General features: G+C 46.6%; 1 long non-coding RNA gene across 1 annotated transcript; it reads left to right on the top strand.

Annotated features, from left to right (window-relative positions):
* The first annotated feature begins 5,676 nt into the window (after positions 1 to 5,676).
* On the top strand, positions 5,677 to 20,517 carry LOC136659372 (uncharacterized). Its single transcript, XR_010794839.1, has 3 exons — positions 5,677 to 5,746; positions 12,106 to 12,539; positions 20,155 to 20,517. It is a non-coding gene; the product is annotated as an uncharacterized lncRNA (long non-coding RNA).
* Positions 20,518 to 22,263: the final 1,746 nt, after the last annotated feature.

Below are 22,263 nucleotides of genomic sequence, written 5' to 3'. Positions count from 1 at the left end.
ATACATTGGAGCCAGCGGGCACAGCTAGCTGGCACATTCTCATCCCCATCTCCATTTAAACACCTGGAGAGTGTTTGAAGCTTGGGAACTGTTGATCCTGGTGCTCCAATCCCCAAACGCCATCCAAGGCTGCCGAGGCCGGAAATTACCCCATTGGCAACAAAACAGGTTCTGGGGACAAGTTGGCACCCTTACAGAGCTTCCTTCATCCCGCTGATGGCCTTTTGTGTGCAACTTCCATCTAATCCATCCAGGCCCGGATGCTCTGCACAATACTGAGAGAAAACGGAGTCAATTGGATGGCATCTCCTGCACTCCTCTACTGCCAAGAGGGCAGCTGTTGGCTGAGACTGTATCTGTTCATTTACTCGGAAGTGGCTGAATAGGGCATTTGGCAGGCGATGAAAGCGGGTTCCATATTCCCCAGCCCCTCTTTTGCAATTCCTTGTTCCTGCTTTACACTTCCTGACTTGAGAGGAGGCTAAAGGGTTGGGAGCTTTCTCATTTTGGAGAAAGACAAAGGGGGGGGGAGAGTTTTATAAAAGAATGAATAGTGCAGAGGAAATAGAAGGAGAGAATGTTTTTCTCCCCAGAATTTGGGAACTGAGGGCCACCTCATGAAATTGACCAGCAGCTGAATCAGGACAGACAAAATCAAGGGCATCTTCGTAGGTCATGTGACTAACATGGTATTCTTGCCACAAGCTGTGGTGATGGCCAGCAGCAGATGGCACATTTGCTGAGCATAGGTCTGTTAGCGGCTATTAGCCATGACGGTGAAGTAGAACATCCATGTTCAAAGGCTATCTACCTCTGGATTACAGATACTGTAGGTGGGGGAAAGTATAAAATGGGGAAAGCTATTGCCGTCCTATCTTGCTTGTGAATTTTCCAGGGGTATGTGATGAAGCGAGCGAGATGCTGAAAGGGACAGGTCTGATCCAGCAGGGTTCTTCTTGTTACTTATGATCGCTAAATAAAACTTACTTTTATTGACGACTTCTACCTCTGAGGGTCAAGTGCTCAAGACCATCAGGAGATTGCCATCCCCATTCTGTTCTGCTTGGATACTTCTTGAAGGGCTGACCACCCTTGGAAACAGGACACTGGAGCAGACAGACCTTAGGTCTGATCCCCTGGTTGGCCTCATTCCCATCCCTGGGAATGGTTGTCTGCCTATATTTCAAAACAACAGAGGTTCTTGTGACACCTGAAAACCAAATGTATTGCAGCATGAAATCCTGTGGATGCAAGACCACTTCAGATGCAGATGATGCCTAAATTTAAGCTCCTTGGGGCAGAGATTTCTTGCTGTCTCTGTCTTTCACTTTGGCTACTCTGTGCACTGATGGTTCTGTATAATTGCTGCTTTTTTATTATTACTATTATGTCAGCAAGCCCATTCTTATTACTGTCCTATTTTCCTCAGAACCAAACATAGCTAGTTTGGAAGCATATGCAGAGGAGAAGCTTGGTATTCCTCTTGTCTATGTTCATAATTTCTTTGGTCAATGCAATTGGGGTGCCCATGTCTTTGAATTTCCAGACTGCAAATGTAACCAGAGCCTGTTTGTGGTTCAGTCAAGTGCCAGCATCTCTTTCCAGGTCTGCTCTCTAGCCTTGAGCTGTGAGAAAGGCACATCAGGAAATGAAACCACATACTTGTCTTTACGGACAGTAATCAGAACCCCTAGGCAAGGAGTCCATTTGTAAACACAAATTGACACGGGCGAGCTCCCAGCATTGCTGCCATGCTAAAAATAACCAGCCAGGCTGCTTCCTCCGTGTGTATGTGTGTGTGCGTTAAAAATATTCAAGTATCTCATTGGATTTTACTGGATGGATTAGACTATGGACAGTTTTTGTAATCCCCTTCTAAGACTTGAGTGGCAGGGAACGGCAGTAGCCTCTGTGTGTGTGTTTGCTCACAGGGTGTGATCCAACAACAGCAGACTGAGGTGGTGGTCCTGTTGTGGCTGAGAGGACTGTACCACTTCAGCTACACACAGGATGACTATACACAATGGAGAGCAGAGCGTCTATACCTTTAACCATTGTATGAAGAGGGAATTTTGGCAAGTGCTGCTCAACATGGAAGGGTTTAAAAAACAGCATCTGCCAAAATTCTCTCATCTGTACAGTGGTTAAAGGTATAGGCACTATGTCCTCCATTGTATCTGGTCATTTTGGCTACACATGCAGCAGAACAATGTGGCAACGCCCTGACACAGAAGGCAGTAAAAACAACTACATCGCTTGATCTTCCAATGCAACAGAATGAAGTGGTAGAGTCCTGAGGTGGTCGGAAAATGACTGTCTAGCCCAGCATCATGCTTCCAACAGTGGCCAGCCAGATACCTCTGGGAAGCCCACCAGAAAGACACTGTAGTTAGAACCTTGTTATTCCCCTCTCCCCCAGTTTGGTTATTCAGTGATATACTACCCCTGAAGATGGTGATTATATTTAAGACTTGGCTGGATCAGACCACGTATGGTCCATTTAATTCAGCATCCTGTGGCTACCCAGATGCCTCCAGGGCACCTACCAACTGGACATGAAGGCAAATACCCTCTCTTCTTGTTCCTGCAACAGATTTTATTATTAAGTGGTATACTGTCTTGGAACATGGAAGTTCCGTTAAGCTGTCATGGAACACAGTAATCGACAGACCTACCATTCCTCCATTCATTGATCTAATCTGTCTCTATGGCAAGCTAGTAGCTGACACTGCTACCCTTGCAGTGTTCCCACAGCAGATTGTTTATTTTGAGATGTTCCGTGGAATGTGGTTTGACAAAACAATTCTGCATACAGTGTACCACTTTGCGATCCTGTATCCCATGGCAGACTCAATGAGCCTTTCAAACCCTCTCTTTGTCTCCTGGCCCAGTCTATGGGAAATCTCATGACTGGGCAGGGCAGGAGAAGACCTTTCTGATTATGAGGCTGCAGAAGTTGAAGAGCAATGGATGGATCCTGAGGCAGCAGAAAATGAAAAGTGCAGTGCACACTTCCAGGGCATCTTTTTAAAAAATAACCAAGGATGAGGCAGCAGTAAATAACTGTTTCTTCTATTGACTGGAGGTCACTTAGCCATTTCTGTATCCGATGGAGGGCAAGGATGATGCCTTAATGGTTGGTTTTTGAAAGCGTCACACTGGAGTTGCTTTCTTTGATAAATTGGCAGCTAGAGGTGAGAGAAGCTCTATGCTCTGTTTCTACAATCCAGTACTTACATCTTGGTTCAAAGTCTCTCCGTATAGTGAAACAATTGTGATTTTCTTCCAAAAGAAGTTAAAGGCTGCCTAGAAGTTATCCATACTGACTTGGAACTGTGCTCACAAATTCCAGAAAGGGGCAGGGAAGGGGCTGTTTATTATTGTAGCAAAAGCACTCTGTGTATGCACAATGCAACTCTGATTTCTAGGAATGCTTCCAAAATTGTCTTCATCTGAATTACTCCTAGGATTTTGGAGTTCCAAATTCTTTCATCTTTCTTCCAAAATGGACCTGAAGAATGAGGAAACCACCATCTACACCTGCAAGGTTTACTGCAGTTTTTGGTTCAGTTGTGTCTTCCCCCCTCTACATTTCTGACTCATTATAAGGCAGCTTCATACACTCTCCAAGAGCATCCGGAGTTCAGTGGGTAGAGCATTTGCTTTGCAGGCAGAAGGCCACTGGTTCAGTCCCTGGCACCTCCCATTGAAAGGATGCCCCATGGCAGGGTTGGCAAAGGTCTTTCTCCCCCTGAGAAACTGCAGAATTACTACCAGTCAGAGCAGATGGTACTGGGCTAGATGGCCCAATGGTTCTGTTTCTGTGTGGGGAAGGACCCAGTGGCATAGCCAAAGGGGGGTGCAAAGCGCTAAGTCTTGCAGGGAGCCTGACTGCAGTGTGCAAGGGGCCACTCCCTTTCGGAGCCATTCCAGGCAGTGGCAGCAAATTGTTTTTGAAATGTCTGGTTTCATTTCTGTGTGGGGAAGGACCCAGTGGCGGAGCCAGAGGGGGGTGCAAAGTGTTAAGTCTTGCAGGGAGCCTGACCGCAGCTTGCAAGGGGCTGCTCCCCTTTGGAGCCATTCCAGTCAGCGGGGGCAAGAAGGAGGCATGGCTCCAAAGGGGCGCGGCCCCTTGCACGCTGCGGTCAGGCTCCCTGCAAGACCTAGTGCTTTAAAAAACCCCTCTGGCTACGCCACTGGAAGGGTCACAACCCAGGGCCAGGGTGCGCACGTGCCCTGCCCTCCTGAAGCCCCAGGTGCCACCTGCAGCTCCAAAGCCGGTCAGGTGGTGGCAGAGGCCTGGCAACCCCGCTGGCAGGCCGAGCAGGTCCTCCTGCAGGCGGCAGCCCCGACCCTGCGCATGCCCCAGGGAGGCCAAGCCTTGCCGGGGAGCCTCCTCTTGACCTTGCCGACGGCGCGCCCCAGACGCGGGTGTCTGCGCAGCCTCCGGGCACCTTGGCGGGCGCAAGGGACAAAGGGGGCCGGGCCGGGAGCGCGCGTGCGGCTGCGCTGCAGCAAATTGGCGGCGAAAGCAGCGCCGGCCCGCCTGCGCGCGCTGAATGGAGGGCACAGGCGGGGTCCCTGGGAGCGCGCGGGGGCTGACCTCGCCGGCGGCGCAGGCTGCGCGCACCCATTCGGCGGGCGTGGGAAAATGGGCCGCTCCCTTTTCACAGCTGTGCAGGCCGCCGCGCGGGCCAATGGGCGAGGAGGGCGCCCCTCCCCCCTCACGCTTTCAGGCGGCCCTCCTTTTGACCAGGCTTTCTCCCCCCCCCCCGCCTCATTGTTCCCGCGCCGGCTGGGGAAGGAGACGTTGTCCCCAGTCCATCTCCAGACGACGCTGCGGTGCAGCTCGGGGCCAGGGGAAGGGGCAGGAGCGATCCGGCTCAGCCTGCCAGGGAATCAAGGCAGCCCTTCCCGGGCACCGCTGTGTGGCAGGACGTGCGGTGGGTGGGGAGGCAGAGCCTCCCCGGGTGGTGGGTGGGGAGGCAGGTGAGGCAAAGCCTCCCCCCCAGTCCTTCGAAAAGCACCACCACCATGTGAGGTGAGGCAGAGCCTCCCCACTGGAGTCCTTTAAAAAGCACCACCACCACCACTGTGTGAGGTGAGGCAGAATCCCCCCACCAGCGTCCTTCAAAAAGCACCACCACCGTATGAGGTGAGGCAAGGCAGGTGAGGCACAGCCTCCCCACTGGAGTCCTTTTTAAAGCACCACCACTGTGTGAGGTGAGGTACAGCCTCCCCACCTGTGTCTGTCAAAAAGTGCTGCTGATATGAGGTGTGCGAGCACTCACAACCCACTTGCAGAGCTGCCTTACCTGCCTCCCCACCCACAACCTCCCCACAACCTTACCTGTCTCCCCACCCACCACACATCCCTGCTGTGTGGCCCAAGAAAGGCATGAAGGGAATAATGACAGCCCATTTCACCCACTCAGAGGCGGCTGCTTTCCATGTCTCTGCATGATGCTCTGGTCTGGTTTGGCTGTAGACACATAGCCAAATGACTTGCCAAACTAGAGGAGGCTACCTGCCAAGACTCTGCAAGAGTTTCTCCTTTCCTTTAGTCACCCTGCTGGTGGCAGGTCAGGTCATTCTTCCATGTGCCTGCATTGGGGGGTGATCAAAGCCTTCAGATGTGTCTAGTGCAGAGAGAGAAAGCAGAATTATCTCTTCTCAGAGGAAGGCGCACATTGTGCCCCTGCAAGAGTAATCTCTCAGAACTTTCCTCCTCATCCACCTCTGTTGGGTGAGTGGATGGCTTGCTTCTTTGCTTTTGCTGTGATTAGACTGACCTAGCACAAAATGCCCCAGCAGGATTAACCACCCATCAAAGATTATGCAAGTTGATTCTCTGTATGAGTCATGCTTTTCAGTAAGCCTGTACTGAGGAGACAAATTCAGCCACCTCTCTATATTTTTCCCTATAGGAAAAGTTTCCTCTTTCCTGCTATTTTTTAACTAAATTTCCTTACAAAAGGAAATTAGAAAGGAGGTGAGCTGGTTCTCTAAGGTAACTTTCCCTTTGACAGCATTGTGTGGTTATTCTCCAAACAACCTGTAACGTCTTTGTTAGGCACTGTTGTTCTGTGGATTCCAGCTGTTTTGGGCTGTTCTGACACCCATTTTTGTATCCAGTCAATCCCCCCTCCATACACCTTCTCCTCTTTGCTGGGGATACTGTTTGTTTTCCTTCATCAAGGGCCACCCGCCGATTTTACAGACTCTCTTCTTTAGATTGAGTGTGTTTATTGTTCCTTAACTGGTTTTCGACTCCACCCCAAGCAATGGTCTTCCATTGGGGTGACAGGGGTGGCTTCATTGTGCTGTAACATTTTTGCACTGCAATTAGAGATGCTTCTGAAATTCTCCAAATTTCTTCCCAGGTTTTGAAGTTCCAAATTCCCTTGTCATGTTTCCAAAGCATTCAGAATCCCTCATTAATCTTTTTTTTAATGTTCACATTTCTTGCAGAGTGCTGTGCAGGCATCATTTGCCACAGCTTTCCATTCTTTCTGTACACATGCTTCTTTTCCCCTTTTTGATATCTCCCACATGAACATGTGCATTGATAAAACACTACAAAAAAGTCATTGCAACAGTTGCATCAACCTGGGCCCTGCTGGTTTTCTTTGACTGTCAGAAGAGTTCCTGGCTTTCTTCCACAGTTGATATTTGTTTTATGGTTTCAGCACTAACCATGTATGTAGTGGTTAACATGGTAAACTGGTGGATCTCTGCCCCAGGAAGCTTACAATCTAAATTTCAAAATGGGAGGACAAGGGAAAAGAAGAAGAAACTGAGAAACAAGGGCAAATGGGACAGAATAAAAGCAAAAACAATTAGTATGTCTTTTCAGGGTTGCAGCCACAGTAGGCTAGTGGGAGCATTGCCCCTCCCGAAGGAACTGCTTCACCTTACCTTTCTAAAGCATGAGAGTGTTCTTGAAAACCCAGACATTTTTCATGTTCTAAAAAACTAGCTTTTGCCCCAGATGTCATGTCACCATTTTTCTAGAGCAGGGGTCTCCAAACCCCGGCCCAGGGGCCAGATGCAGCCCGCAGAGAGCTTCTGTCCGGCCCGCAGCCAGCCTCTGATCCCCTGAGAGCCTCTGACCCAGTTGACCAAACACAACCAGAGTTGCTTTTGTGGGGTGGGGGAATGGGGGTCCATTTAAGTGTGTGTGCTTTATTTCTTGGGCTGTGTTGGTGCTTGGAGAAATCCTGGATCTTTGAGCCCATTCATTCATTCATTCATTTCAGTCATTCATCTAAGTTCCATCTCTAATGTATTTATTTAGATTTTGTATTTAATTTTTTTTCCAGCCCTCAACACTGTGCCAGATATTTGATCTGGCCTTTCTGCCAAAAAGTTTAGAGACCCCTGTTATAGAGTGAAAACTAGGATAACCCAATGAAAAAGGAAAGACAGTTGTGGGACAGACAAAAGACAAAACTTCCTTTTTAACATTTGCAGAGTTCTTTCAAGTATTCAAAGTACCTTACATAAATTATCTTGTAATCCTTACAACAACCCTATATGATAAGTGTTTTTAGTATCCCCATTTTGCAGAGGGGGAAGACTGAGGCTGAGACTTGTCTAAGGCTACCAAGTCTGTTCATGGCAGAGGCAAGACTTAACCAGGGCAGTCTTGATTCACAGCTCGGTCGCAGCCTCAACAATACACATCTCCATACAACATGGAGGATGACAGGTCAGCATGTGTGGTCTGGCCACCTTTTATATATATATATTGGCAACCTTCAGTCTCGAAAGACTATGGTATCGCGCTCTGAAAGGTGGTTCTGGCACAGCGTCTAGTGTGGCTGAAAAGGCCAATCCGGGAGTGACAATCCCTTCCACACCAGGAGCAAGTGCAGTCTGTCCCTGGTCTGTCTCCCTCGCTATGGGCCTTCCTTCTTTGCCTCTTAGCCTCAGACTGTTGGCCAAGTGTCTCTTCAAACTGGGAAAGGCCATGCTGGACAGCCTGCCTCCAAGCAGGCCGCTCAGAGGCCAGGGTTTTCCACTTGTTGAGGTCCATTCCTAAGGCCTTCAGATCCCTCTTGCAGATGTCCTTGTATCGCAGCTGTGGTCTACCTGTAGGGCGCTTTCCTTGCACAAGTTCTCCATAGAGGAGATCCTTTGGGATCCGGCCATCATCCATTCTCACGACATGACCGAGCCAACGCAGGCGTCTCTGTTTCAGCAGTGCATACATGCTAGGGATTCCAGCTCATTCCAGGACTGTGTTGTTAGGAACTTTGTCCTGCCAGGTGATGCCGAGAATGCGTTGGAGGCAGCGCATGTGGAAAGCGTTCAGTTTTCTCTCCTGTTGTGAGCGGAGAGTCCATGACTCGCTGCAGTACAGAAGTGTACTCAGGACGCAAGCTCTGTAGACCTGGATCTTGGTATGTTCCGTCAGCTTCTTGTTGGACCAGACTCTCTTTGTGAGTTTGGAAAACGTGGTAGCTGCTTTACCGACGCGTTTGTTTAGCTCGGTATCGAGAGAAAGAGAAATGGCCACCCTTTATTCTCACACCAAACCAGACTGGTCCAATGCTGTGTCAGTGAGTTTCATGGCTATGTGAGAATTTGAAGCCAGGTTTTTCCAGTCATGGCAAAACAAAAGTGATTTAAGTGAATGGATTCCTTCCACAAATATCTGACCCAATAAGCCTCCCCCCACACACCACTCGTCTGCATCCCTGTTTATTTTCTGGAGAAATCTGGTGATTTCAGAGGGATGGTTATCAATTCAATATGTCTTGCGTGTCCACACACACACAAACACACACACACACACACACACACACACACACGAGGCTTTTCTCTGAGGCAAAGTTCGGATCTGTGGCTGTTATTTATTTATGTATCAGACCACAATGTATTATTCATTTATTTAAAAAATGGATGACAGCTGCCCATCTGGTATCTAATCATCGGTCACAATGCAGGGAGAAGGGAGAGAAAAAGGGAGAGAGAGAGAGATTCTCTCTTGCTGCTTCATACACCTGGAAATCCCCCCCCCAAGAGCTCTATGGATCGCCCTTAAATGGTTCCACCCTTATGCCTAGATCTCCCTCCCAAAAACCTATAAATCTACTCAACTGATCCTCTCTTGCTGCCCCTTTGACCTGGAGCTTCTTCTTAGAGCCCTGTAGAACTGACTCTCCCTTGTTGCCCCTTATGCCTGGAGTTCCCTCTCAAAGCCCCCATAGATCTACAGACTGTCCCTCACTGCCCAGAATTTCTTCTCAGAGATCCATGAATCTCCTGCCTAGTGGGTACAATACCCAGACTGAGTGGCCTTAATGCCAGTGGAACATTGGCACCACCCCAGGAAAGAGACAAGATATCCTAAGATCAGATCTCCTCAAGTGTTGTCAGGGAAAAAACAAACAAAGCCAAGTAGCTGCAGAGACAAGGGCCTTCAATTTTGATTGAAGCAGTAGCACTGGGGAAATGGATGTTTCCATTACAAATAGATCAATTTCAATCAGTCAAAATCTCTGAGAAGGCTACCTGTGGTTTCTCTAAGTAATCTTTTTTCTCTGGCTATGTCTCCTAACAGTCAGCCTCCACCATAAAGCAGGTAATTCTGCTGTGCCTCTGCATCAGGCAGATTTGATAGCATACACACATCCAAAGAGGGTGCCTATTGCAACTCTGCCTGGGCTCTACATTTGCTTGTTAATCTCCGTATGGAGAAGTATATCTACCACGTTGCTGCATCAAATGCATTTTGAACCCTGAAATACTTCTGTGAGCCCCAAGGACCAAGTCATAGCAGAGGTTGCCCTGCATAAGTTTCTGCTCCTTCCAATGAGCCTCTTATCCATTGCAACTCTACGTTAGTTTTCTGGGTTTATCCTCCAGGAGATAAGCTCAGACCAATGACTCATGCTTCATTAAAGGAGCGACATCAATGTTCATTGTGTTTTCTAGAACACAAGAAAATAGGTCCCTGTCCCAAGGAACTTACAAACAGGAAATGTATCTGCAAAGACACACGTAGAGCTGGGTCATCCTTAACAATTTCAGGTGTTAAGCCAAGAGTGTCATACATAGCCCAGGGAGCCCCAGGTTCAAATTCCTGCTAGGACCCAACCCTAACCTTTGGTCAGTCACTCTCTCTCCCTTATCCTAACTTACTGGACACATTTGTGGTGAAGATTTCAAGTTGAATTCAGAAAAGAGGATGCATCCCTTTTCGGGGAAACACTGACTGTGCTTACTTGAAGGTAAGCCTCACCGGAATAAAAAGGGATGCCTGCCATGAAAACTGCCATAAGTTTAGACTGAATAGGAAAATATGATTACTATTATTGTTTTTATTTCTAAGATATTGAAATATGTAAGAAAGCTTCCATAAGTTTAGGCCGAGTAGAAAAATACATATAATAATTATTATTTATATTTGTATGTATGTATTTTAAATATCTATACCCCACCTTTCCCCTCTCCATTAGGAGGTGCCTAGAGTGGCTTACAGTATTTTTTGTATTCCTACATATTAGTAATTAATTCCGTCCTGAAGGTGCTCACAGTCTTGAAGATATTATTTTCAGTTGTTGTTGTTAGTATTGATAGTGATAATTCATTAGTAGCACTTTGAATATTCATACTCTGCATACTGACCTTTCCAGCTCTCGGTGTGTACAGTAACAAATAAAAATGAAATGTTTTGTTTGGGTTGAGCGACGCGAACAGAGGTGCAGGCCCAACAATCCCCAGGCGGGGAGAAAAACCCCCAGCTGTGTCGCCTTTTCTCTCCTTGTTTAATATTTATAGCCATGTTTGGGGTGAGCCCGAAGTTAGGGTGAGGGAAGACGGTGGGGGTATGGAGAGAGGGATTTGGGTTCCTCTCCCTCCACCACTTTCCCCCGGCCCCTTTCTCAACTGTTCTTTGCCTGACAGGTCTCAACACAAAGTTTCTTTACCCTCTGTCTTTGCATTGGGCAGGGGGGGAGACACACATTAATGTGTTCTTTATCCAAAAGGAGGGAGGGAAAGAAAAGGCCGCAGACTGTCTGACAATGCCCACCAGTGGCAGGCAAAAGGGTCCCTATTGTGTCTAGCTGGGAAGGGACCGAAACTCACATCCAGGCCCCAGAGAATGAGATCATTGTGTCTGAGCTGTCGATCTTCTTGGTTTTGTACATCTCTGGCGCTCATTTCGCGTCCCCTCTGTCAGTCGCTGTGTTTGACTCAAAGGAACACCTCTCCCTCCATATTTTCTGTAATTATTATTTATATTGCTCACTTTGTGGCTCTTCCTTGTTGGTGACTTTGAACTATTTGCTTAAGGGTTTTATGTTTTAAGTGTCAACATAAAGATGGGTATTGTATGCATTTGTTAGCATGCGCTTATTGATTGACATCCCACAAATCCTCTGCTGTAAATGAAAGTGCAATCCTGCACCCGTTTCTTGGAAGTAAGCCCCACTGTGTTCAGTGGGCTGCCTTTCAGCTTACATGCATACAGCATTGCAGCATCAGTCAACTGGCATATAAATGGAATCCTCCAGTTTCACTGCCCTGACCTGACTCAGGTTCCCCCTGTGGCTTCTTTTTAGTTAGGGGGGGAGGAGGGAGAGAGAGAGAGAGAGTTTGGAACATGGATCTCCCATGCCAAGCCTAACTTGGCCCTCAGCCTCAGTTTCCCTATCTGTAAAATGAAACTTCATTGCCCACCTACCACACTTCAGTCTTGCTTTTCTGTTAAGAAGGTGACTTGCATATGTAGTTTTCCATGAAGCCTTTGACATGACCCTTTAGACCTCAGGCCCTACTATTATTTAAGCTAAAGGATGTGTAACAATGGAAATAACTGCATAGTCTTCTCCTGTTTACCCTTCTCCTCCATCTCCTTGAAATAAACACATTCCCCCCCCCCCCGTTTATTTGCTGCTTCCAACTCCCTAATCAGCTATGTGTGATTATGGGCCTGATCCAGCAAAATAGATATTTAGCCCTGATAACACAATAGAACCTTCATGTGCAGAAGCAGTCTGCCTCTGGAGTACCAGATTCTAAGGTCAATCAAGAGGGAAGGCCCTTCACCATCATACCATTCTAACAGTGTCTTAACATTGGGACCCATTGCAGGAAGAAGACTGAACCCTGGAATTCCATTATGGATGGAGGCATTTTTCGTCCTGGATCCATTGTGAAGGAACTGAGATCGAATATAACTGGAAGAAATTAGGAAAGGGGAGTTGGACGTATCTGATGGATTTGGCCTTGTGAACTCTGCTGTAGAAATGTTGGCTGGCTGTTTTGACCAAAGGCCTAGATGAAAACCAGAGGTCCAGAGGCAAGCTTACAGCTATGGCTAAGCTGCATGGGGTACCCAGAAAACAGCTTGCTTTACTCTGCTCCGTTGAAAGGGACAAATGGCACCAGCATCTTTTAAAACCGCTCTCTGCATCTCTCAGGAAACTGTGCCAAAGCAACCACATCATGAAAGGCAGGAATGAATGAAACCATCAGTGATGCCCCATGAGGCCAGCAGCAGTGTTGTAACTTCCTTTCTCATTGTGGTAAGTCTAGCACGGCCTTCCATTTGCAGGTCTCTTTGGGTAATGTTGGCCTTGTTTGAGTCTGGCTGCATAGGGACCGTGTTCCTGTTAAGGACATAAGAAGAGCCCTGCTGGATCAGGACAAGGGCCCATCTCAATGGCCCACCAGATACCTCTGGGAGCACTCAAGACAACAAGATACCTGTATCTTGTTGCCACTCCCTTGCATCATACTGTTTCTCCAAAGGCCCCCATCTAGTCCAGCATCTTGTTTTCAAGATAGACCAGCTAGGTGCTCCTGAGAAGCTTCCAAGCAGTGGTGTCACTGGGAGGTGTGGAAGGTGGAGGCCGCACTGGGTGACACACAGGGGGGAGTGACACCAAAATTGTAAATTTTTAAAATATTGTTATTTTCAAATAATACCAGGGAAGGGAAAATCCAGCACGGCTTGACTCAAGTCGAATTCCCAAGTCACCGCCCCCTGCGACTCAGCTCGTAAAGAGTCCTAATGGGGGCACTTTCCAAGTCTCCGAGTCACCCTTTAGTGACTCTAATGGACTTGAGTCAAGTCGCGCCCCCCTTTAAAAAGCCTACCATGGAAAAAACAGGGCTGCTGCCAGGGGTGTGTGTGTCAGAGTTCTCTTTGAACACTCCCCTGTTGTCCCCGCCCATCTGTAAACAGGGCTGGAGAGGATGGAAGGGACTGCTTGAGAGTGGAGGAGAGTCACGCAAGAGGGAGGAGGAGGAGGGTCACACGCAGCTGGAAGGCTTACCAGGATGACCCAATTTTTTGCAACTCTACTCAGAAGTAATCCTACTGTAGCCAATCATTCAATGAGGGTTCCCGCTCCCCACCAGTCATGATGGAAAGCATGGTCGCTATGAACTGCCTTCCCTGCCTCCCTTCCCAGCCAGTCGAAAGGCAAGAACACCCTTGGGTTTCTCCTCCTGCCCTCACTCAGTCAATGAAAATATGAGAATGCCCCTCCCTTGTTCAATGACCATCCATTCCTTCCTTCCTATCAGAGATGGGAAAAGAGAGCCCAGTTCTGCCTCCTCCCTCCTGATCACATTAACCCTTTCCTGCCTCCTGGCTGGAATTTCCTCTTGCTCACCTATCAGAATGCTGGCCCCACAAGGTTTTTCACATGGCAAAAACAGTAAGCAAGCACCCCAGACACAGGCAGACTCGAGTCAGCATGCATGGGGATTATATATCTTGACTTGCAACTCACGAGTTGCCCAGTCACCCAAAAGCACACATTTTCGCAACTCAAGCCCGAGTCACTGACTTGAGTTCCCAGCCCTGAATAATACAATTGTGTTATATATCATTTGATGTGTAATTTCATGCAGAATGCAATGAAAAAACCAAGTTGGAATATCTCTATTCTATCAAAAGTTATAGCCAAAAACCAGCAGGGGCAGGGCAATAGTGCATCACCATGCCTACTGCCTGGGGCATTGCCCCATTCACTCTATGGGAGGATGATGTGCTGGTCTTCCACACTGGGTGACACAAATCCTAGTGATGCCACTGCCTCCAAGCAAGGCAAGGGGTGCATGTTGGCAACAGCCCTCCCCTGTCGCTTTCTCGTATTCAGTGGTATCTCACAACTTTTTTCTCAAAAGCCATCATAACGCCCCTGTTCTTGCCAAGAGTCAGTGCCTGCAGAGTTGATGACTCTGGCTTGCAAAAAGAATGCCGTGTCATAGTGTTGATAACAGCAAAGGCCAGTTATCAGACAGGATCCTTAGCTGGTTGGTAGAATATCTGCATTATCTGCAAAAGGTTCAATTGCCAGTTAAAGGGATCCTATGTGAGAGGTAAAGGGGAAAACCTCTCTCTTTCTGGGATCTTGGAGAGCTTCCAGTCAGGGACCATACTCAGCTGCCTAGAAGATCAATGGTCTGATGGGGTACAAATTAGCTTCATATGATTGGGAGAGGGAAGGGCCTTAATACTATGGCATAGCATATACTGTAATTGGTGTACAGGAGGTACTGGGTTCAAGTTAAAGGTTCTTGGGAAAGTAATCTTGCTGCTCGCCTCAGATAAGGCTGGGCTTGCTGGACCACTTTTCTGACAACAGAAGGCCATGTCAAAGGGCAGGGAGAGCACTTTTTTTTTTTTTTTTGCCTACCAAATCCCCTGGGTTCCATACCAGTTTGAAAAGACTTTGGGTCAGCAAGGTGAGAAAAACCCCTTCTCTGAAATTCTGGAGAACTTCTGCCAGTCAGAGCATAAATTCTGACCTAGATGGAGCAAGGTCTGACTCAGAATAAAACAGCATCATTCATCTCACCACTGTCAGAAGCGGGCTTGAGGGGAAGGCAGCACTGCCTTTTTCCACTTGCAGCATGCAGATTCTGGAACTCCTTTCCCTACTTGTCTGCTTCCCTTCCCTGATTAACGTTTCAGCATAGTGCAATGTAGCATTTCACTACATTTTGGGGGAGTCTGATTTTTGCTCCATATGTGATGTGAAGTTGCTGCTCATTCATTTTTGTTTGCTCATTTGTTGTTGTTTGTAATGGATTTTTACATCCATCATTTTCTATCTTCTTCAATGCAACTGCCATGAATTGCCTTGCAGATCCCTTTTGGGTCTGAAAAAAGGCGAAGTAGAAATCTTTTTGGATATTTTGATAAAGAAATGCACGGGAGCTTCTGGTTTGCACAAGGAAGGTGCCTTGTGCAAATGCCTTGCACAAGGATGGTCCCAGATTCCATCCTTTACATCCCCAGTGAGAAGGATCTCAAGTAGCAGAGCTGGGAAAGTCTGTGTTCTCTTTGCCCTGAGACCTTGGGAAGTCATTATTTACTGGAGAAGGTAGTCCAGGACTGAATGGACCAATGGTCTTACTCAAGGTAAGGGAGCCTGACCTGTTCTTCAGGAGTATACATTGCTCAGTGTAGGAGCACCTGATTGTTAAACTTTCCAAGTAACAAGACTGGGGAAAAAGACCCTTACCTGAAAGCTTGGACAGTGACTGCCAGTCCAAGTAAGTAATATTAGGTAAGGCTAGATGGATTAATGGTTTTGACTCAGCTGAGAGGTTCTGACTCCGTGGTGCAGCACCTGCTTTGCATGCAAAGGGTTCAGCTGAAAGGATCTCAGGTAGCAGAGCTGAAAAATGGACTTTCTCCACCAGAGATCCTGTTGTGCTGCTGCCAGTAAGGGAGGCAATACTGCTCTGGGTAGGCCAATGATCTGACTCAGTATATAGCAGCTTCATACAGTGTTCAGACAAACCCAAGGTCTCCTTTTCCTCATCATCCCTGAGCTGCATGTTTGCTCCCCAAATGATCAAGTTAACTTTATTAGTTTTATTGCCCAAAAGGGGACGGTCTGAATAATTCATAAGGTGGGGGGGAGTTACCTCTGACCTTGAACACTGCGATCCTTTTTTCCCCCCCTCCTTCACCCTTCGAGTAGCCATTTAGAACAGCTGGGCCGTCTAGCCACTGCCTGACAGTTCAATGCAGGCTTTGTCTAACCCTGGTCATTAAGGGAGACAAGTTTTAAAATGCAGAGAAGTTACAATATAATATTTATGGACTCTCTGTCACCTCCCGTCTCTCTCCGCCTTGAGACTCCATCACCCTTTGCATGTCTGCCTTTGGGAAACATTGCCTCCTGCTCTGATGGAGGCAAAGACCAAAAAAAAAAAATTCAGAGGGTTTGTGGCAAGACAGACCCAGGAAAATTCGTGAATTTAATTGCCAGCATTAAGCTGGTTGTCTTGCAACACTGGGGAAATTCCTGATTTCTGGAATGCTGCCAAACTGTTTATAGAATGAGTAGCTGGATCTTGCTAACTTTTTCTGTCTATTTATCAGGGTCCCATCTTTCATTAGATAGCATCCAGACCACTAACAAGAGTATAAAACCAATTTACAATAAAGTCAAATTCAACTGTTTCAATAGTAGTTACAGGCAGGCAAAAATAAAACACTTTAGTAGCAGCTGCTTCAGGATCACAAGCCAACAGCATGAAAAGCATTTATATAGACTAGTGTTTAAAAATATTTTAGACCGGGGGTGCTAAACTCATTTCATACAGCAGCCCGAACAGCATTCATGGCACCTGCTGAGGACCAGAAGTGATGTCACTAAGCAGGAAGTGATGTCATTAAGCAGGTGAGAACCAGAAAAAAAAACACATTTTTTTTTCTCACTTAGCTGGAAATGACAGAAGGGAAAATGTGAAAAGCTTGATCATATTTTCAAGATATGGGAGAGCCCTGCCCTATTATTATGCAGACTGCCCTTTTGCAGTGCCACTTCTGCCAAGGTGTAATTTTGCAGTTCAGCAGCTGAGAGCTGGTCTGCAAAGTGATGCCTTGGAAGAAGAGGTGCTGCTAAAAGGGTGGTCCGCGTGGTAATTAGGCTCTCCCAGTACATCTGCAGCTTCTTCCTTTCTCACCTCTCTTGATCTGCCCCCTCATCATTCCTCACCTTCTGAGGCCTCCTTCCATCTCTCCCTCCCAGCATCTCAGCAGAAGTGGCGCTGCTGAAAGGGCAGCTCTTCGGCCAATGCAGGTCAGCAGCTGATGGTGGTACTGGAAGAGCCAACCATCAAGCAGGCCAAATAAAGAGCTTCTGTGGGCCACATCTGGCCTATGGGCCTTATATTTTACACCCATTTTTTGAAAAATGCACCTCTTGATAACTGTAAGTAGCTAGAGCAGAATAGAGCCCCAATGTTCAGAAGCAGTCTACCCCAGCAGTGCTGGGGTCAGCTAACAGCCAGGCATTTTCTGGAGATATCTGGCTGACCTCTCTTGGAAACAGGATGCAGGGTTAGATGGACCTTAGTCTGATCCAGCAAGTCTCTTATTAGATTCTGAGAAAGAAGTAACATTATAGATAAGAGAGAAGTAGATGGAGGGAGAGATGGGTGGGTGAGTGGGTGGGTGGATAGAATTGTTGCACCTGATCCATTTTCAGACAATGATTTCTGTTCTTTCTTGCTCTCTTGGTCTTCTAAATGCTGGGATTGTGCAGGAATAAGGCCACCCAAATCCTTCCAAGCTAGGGGTCACAGGCCTGTTTAGCTACGTCTTCTTGCTGCCTGTTTCTCCACAGGCGAAACTGAGCCCTTTCCTGAAAGGCTTCCTGAAGCCCTTCCTGAAGCCAGGGCTTTCCCCATCTCCATCTTGTGTTTGCCCTTGGCTCCTCCAGGCAACGAGTCACTTGGGGATGGCCTGTCGAGACAGATATCTCTTTCCCGGATTGGCATAAATTGTGGGGGAAACACGCCATGAGTGCATCAGCAAGGTTTTGCAATTATCAGCCTACTGTCTGCAACATGCTTCTAACTGGGGGGTGGGGGGCTAATGTGGTTGTAGTGCCTGAGAGCAGATGGGTCCTCCCACAGATGGTCCCCCACCTGCTGTAAAGATGCAAATGATGTCTGGAGCAGGTCTGGGTCCTCCAGGACAGGGACAGGAGAGAGGGAAGAGAGAATTAACAAGGAGGAAAGAAAAGCCCTTAATCCGCCTTTCCTCCCTTGCTGTCTAGGTCACTTGAAACCTCTTACATCTCAAATACCTCTCCCAAATCCACCTTTTTGAGGAAGCCTTTGGCAAGTCCTTCTATCTTCCATGCCCTACAGTAACTAAGCTTCAGCACTTGTAAATGCAAAAGTCACATATTATTCCCCTGTTTACTTTCTGCCTCTGTCTCTCTCCACTTGCTCTGTTGTGTCCCATGCTTGAGAGAGGGGTAGTCAGCCAAGAAAAACTTCCACAAGATTAGATTGAGTAGGTATTATTATAACATTTTCACAGTCAGGTAGATGTTATTGTCTGGTTTGTTTTATCCAGACATTGAAGCCTTCCCAAGGACCTGGGATGCCTGGTTTTTGTCCTATTTTGCTGTTATAAATAGCGTCACAAGATGTAAGCTGTTCCCAGTAAAGCTGCTTTTTGCAGTTGGTGGATGGTAATTTCGGTGGCCTCTATACTGTTCGGGTGCTCTTCAAGGTGTTTTGGAATGGCACCAAGGGCGCCAATCACCACTAGGATCGCTTTGATCTTCTGCCACAGCCTTTCAATTTCTACTTGTAAATCTTTGCATTTTGTTAATTTTTCCAGCTCTTTTGCTTCCACTCTGCTATCCTCTGGTATTGCTGATGATTTTGACTTATTTTTCTTTCTTCTGGACTACAGTTATGTCTGGTGTATTGTGAGATAGATGTTTGTCTATCTGTAGTCAGAAATCCCTTATTATTATTATTATTATTATTATTATTATTATTATTATTATTATTATTATTATTATTATTATTGGTGTATGCATTTTAAATCTATCAATTTTTATTGGGAGGTGCCTAAGGTGGCTTGCAATATTTTTCCCCTTCATATTAGTATTCATCCTGTTCCCAAGGGGCTCACAATCTTAAAAATATTAATCATCATCATAGTTGTTGTTACTGATCATGGTAATTCATTATGAGCATGTGATGTCTCCCGTGTGTCATTTTTCTAGACTGTAAGCCCCTGGAGGCCAGGGAACTGTCCTCCTGTACCAAAATAATGGTATAGTCTTCCCTACCTCCAGTTTCTCTCCCCTTCCTCTGCTGTCTCCCCTGTGTTGAATGACAGAGTGTAAGTCCCACAGGGCAGAGGACTTCTGTCTCCTCCTTTGAAAACTGCCATGCAGAATTATGGCACAGAATAAGAACAGAGTGACAACCATCCACAGTGGAAATGTTAAAGTAGCAAAGAGCCCCTGATCTGGGCATCAGCACCTCTGAATTACCACTGGCCTCATCCCAGTGACACTGGAAAACTTAACCATTTTTGCTACTCTAAATGACAATCAGCCGCATCCTAACCAACTTTCCGGCACCAATGCAGCCGCAATACAGCCCCAAGAGAAGGGAACAAATATTCCCTTACTTTGAGGAGACCTCTGACTGCCCTTCCACCCACAGAGTGTACCCTTTTGTCACTGTTGCATTGGCACTGGAAAGTTGGTTAGGGTTAGGCTCAGTGTTGCCAATAGTGTTCCCAGCTGTATTAGCAGCCTGTGCTCTTCTGTTTTAAACAACAGCTTTATCTGCAGTGATTAGCAGGTGAGCCTGGTACTCTCCACTGGCACTCTGATGTGAAAAATGACATCAGCATGTGTGTGTGTGTGTGTGTGTGTGTGTGTGTGTGAGAGAGAGAGAGAGAGAGAGAGAGATCAAGCAGTTGTTAAAATCACAACAGCATCTGGTTAGTTAGCCCCAGCATCTTGTTGTACACAGAGTTAAGAGGAAATTGTGTTCCTTTTTCAAGGTTTTCCTGCCTCCAATTTCTTTTTCCTTTTTCGTACAATTGAACAGATCAAGAAGATGGCAACTTGAAAACCATGGGGGAGGATATATAACTATTTCCTCCCAAGTTCCTTAGGGCACACCAGGGAGCCACCTGTACCATGTTTTGAGTTGGGGAGTGAAGTTGGATTTTACACATCTGGCCATAATCTCATTTTCCTAGCTAGCTGCCAGAAAGCAATGAGTTTTTTCATTGTCATTTTTCTACTTTTTCCTTTCAATGAAAAGAACTGTATTGGCCTGCAGGTGGAACATTTTGCACAGGTTCAGTGGAACTCTAACTTAGTTGAATGTTCTTAAATTTAGATGCTGCTTTCTGCCGAAGGGGAGAAGTACTCTTCGCACGTTCTGAGGCACCGAGTCAGCAGGTTCTTACGTTTTAAAAAAGTTTTCCAGCTGGCAAAGGAAGAGATGGAAAGGGAGATGCTGTGTCCAAAGTGCTCAACTTTTCAACAAAAAACTTGGCAAGTCACTTGGCGGTGAGGCCTCCTTGTAAGTCTGTAATAAACCTCATCAGGAAAGGATGCCAGCCATGTACCCAGATTGGAAGGAAACCATTTTTTTTTCCAGTTCATGGATAAAACACCAGAAAAAAACCACCTCACTGTGATACAGTTGTATCAAGATTTGCTTTGTTTAGTGTTATACTAATGCTCAGGCGCACATGTACATGTTGATAAAATTAAAACTTCAGTCTTGATGTGACTAGATATCATGTTGTATCAAGATCCTTTTTGTGTGGTCTTTACCAGTGCTCAGGAGTACATGTGCAGGACCAGCCAGTGCATAAAGTGGTGCCCAAATTCTTCAGACTCGACTGTTTTTGCTGTGCATGCGTACCCTGTCCATTTCTCACTGCCGCCTTAACCTCCCCTTCCTCCTCTGTTCTGGCACTTCTTCAAAACTGACAAAGTAGGGAGGATCCTGAAAGAGAAGAGGCTCCTCTGTTTTGAAGAAGCATCTGATGGCAGAGGAGGTAAGAAAGCAGCAATTTTCTTCCCAATAATGATCAGGAACAGGACTGCTGCAGCTGCTGCCTCTTCTTGTTTGCGAATGAATAGAGCAAATGAGAAGATGATGAGGTAGTGGCTGGTGAAGTGCTGGGGCAGGTGGAGGGCAATGCAGGGTGTCCCTTTTCAGTTTGCAGCATCTCCCAGCCCAGTTCACCTGTTCTCATGGGTGGACTGGCCCAGTGCATGTATACATCTGTAAAACACTACACCACAAGCATCTTTCTGCATTCACAGACAATTGCATGAAGTTTTTTTTTCATTGCAGTGTGCACCTTCACATTTAGTACTGGAGAGGATGAAAAAGGATGCTGGGAAGCTGAAGGAACACTCCCATTCTGGGTTCATTTGAGAAGTCAGTCCTCCTAGATAATTGGAATGAAGGCGGAGCAGAATGTGGCACTGAGCAGAATTCCCAAACAATAAAAGAATGCGATGGGATATTTGCATGCGTGGAGGGAGGCAGTGGTTCCATCTACCACATCGTGTTCTCTGGAGATCTTTCCCAGCCCTACCTGGAGATGCCAGGAAAAATGTTTCACTTTGCACCCGGAGGAGCCTCCTCATCCCTGGTTTTCGTATGCTTTCCAAAACCTGACAGACATTTTTTGAGCGGAATTGGAAATGACAGTGAGACAAAGGAAGTTTTGCATATACCCAGCGAAGTGAAACCTCTCATTAACCACTCACCCTTCTTCAAAACTATTTTCTGCCTCCAGCATACACACGCCTTGCAGATTGATGCCAATGCCACCATGTAAGTATGGTAGCAGCATTTTGGAATGTCTCTTAAACAATCCCTTAGCAACGCTTGTTTCCATGGTAAAAGAAAGAAAAACACCCTCAGTGTTGATGCTGGGCTCTTTGGCATTTGGGCTCTCAACCATCACTCCATTAATTCCCATCCAGAGGATCTGATTCTGTTCCATTGTGATTTTTTTAAATTTTATTAAATAAAATAGATGAGGATAATTCTGAGTTTGGTTTCACTTCCTCCATTTCCTCTGTTGTCTCAGCTGTGTGAAATATTAGACTGTAAACTTCTGAGGGCAGGGACCTGTCATTTTCTTGTTCATCTGGGTAGCATCCCACACTGTGATGGTGCTTTATAGATCATCATCATGAAGATTTTTATTACCATGGCGGATGTCCATTTCATTGTCTGCTTTAGGCCCCCTGCCTCCTATATGAGCCTTTGGCTAGAAACACACACACACACATTCACTCAGGCCACAACCCTATTCATACTTACCTAAGCCCCACTGGCTATAATGAGACTTACTTCTGCATAGACATGCATAAGATTGGGTTCTCACTCACCAACATATTCTGTCAGCCAAGCTCTTTCAGTACACTCTAAAAGGATCCCTTTTACCCCTGTTGACCTGCAGACACCTGTGCCTTG

Source organism: Tiliqua scincoides, chromosome 8 (genome assembly GCF_035046505.1).
Source record: "Tiliqua scincoides isolate rTilSci1 chromosome 8, rTilSci1.hap2, whole genome shotgun sequence".
NCBI classification, from domain to species: domain Eukaryota; kingdom Metazoa; phylum Chordata; class Lepidosauria; order Squamata; family Scincidae; genus Tiliqua; species Tiliqua scincoides.
Note: the sequence above shows the minus strand (reverse complement) of the source record. Positions and strands in the feature narration are given on the sequence as shown.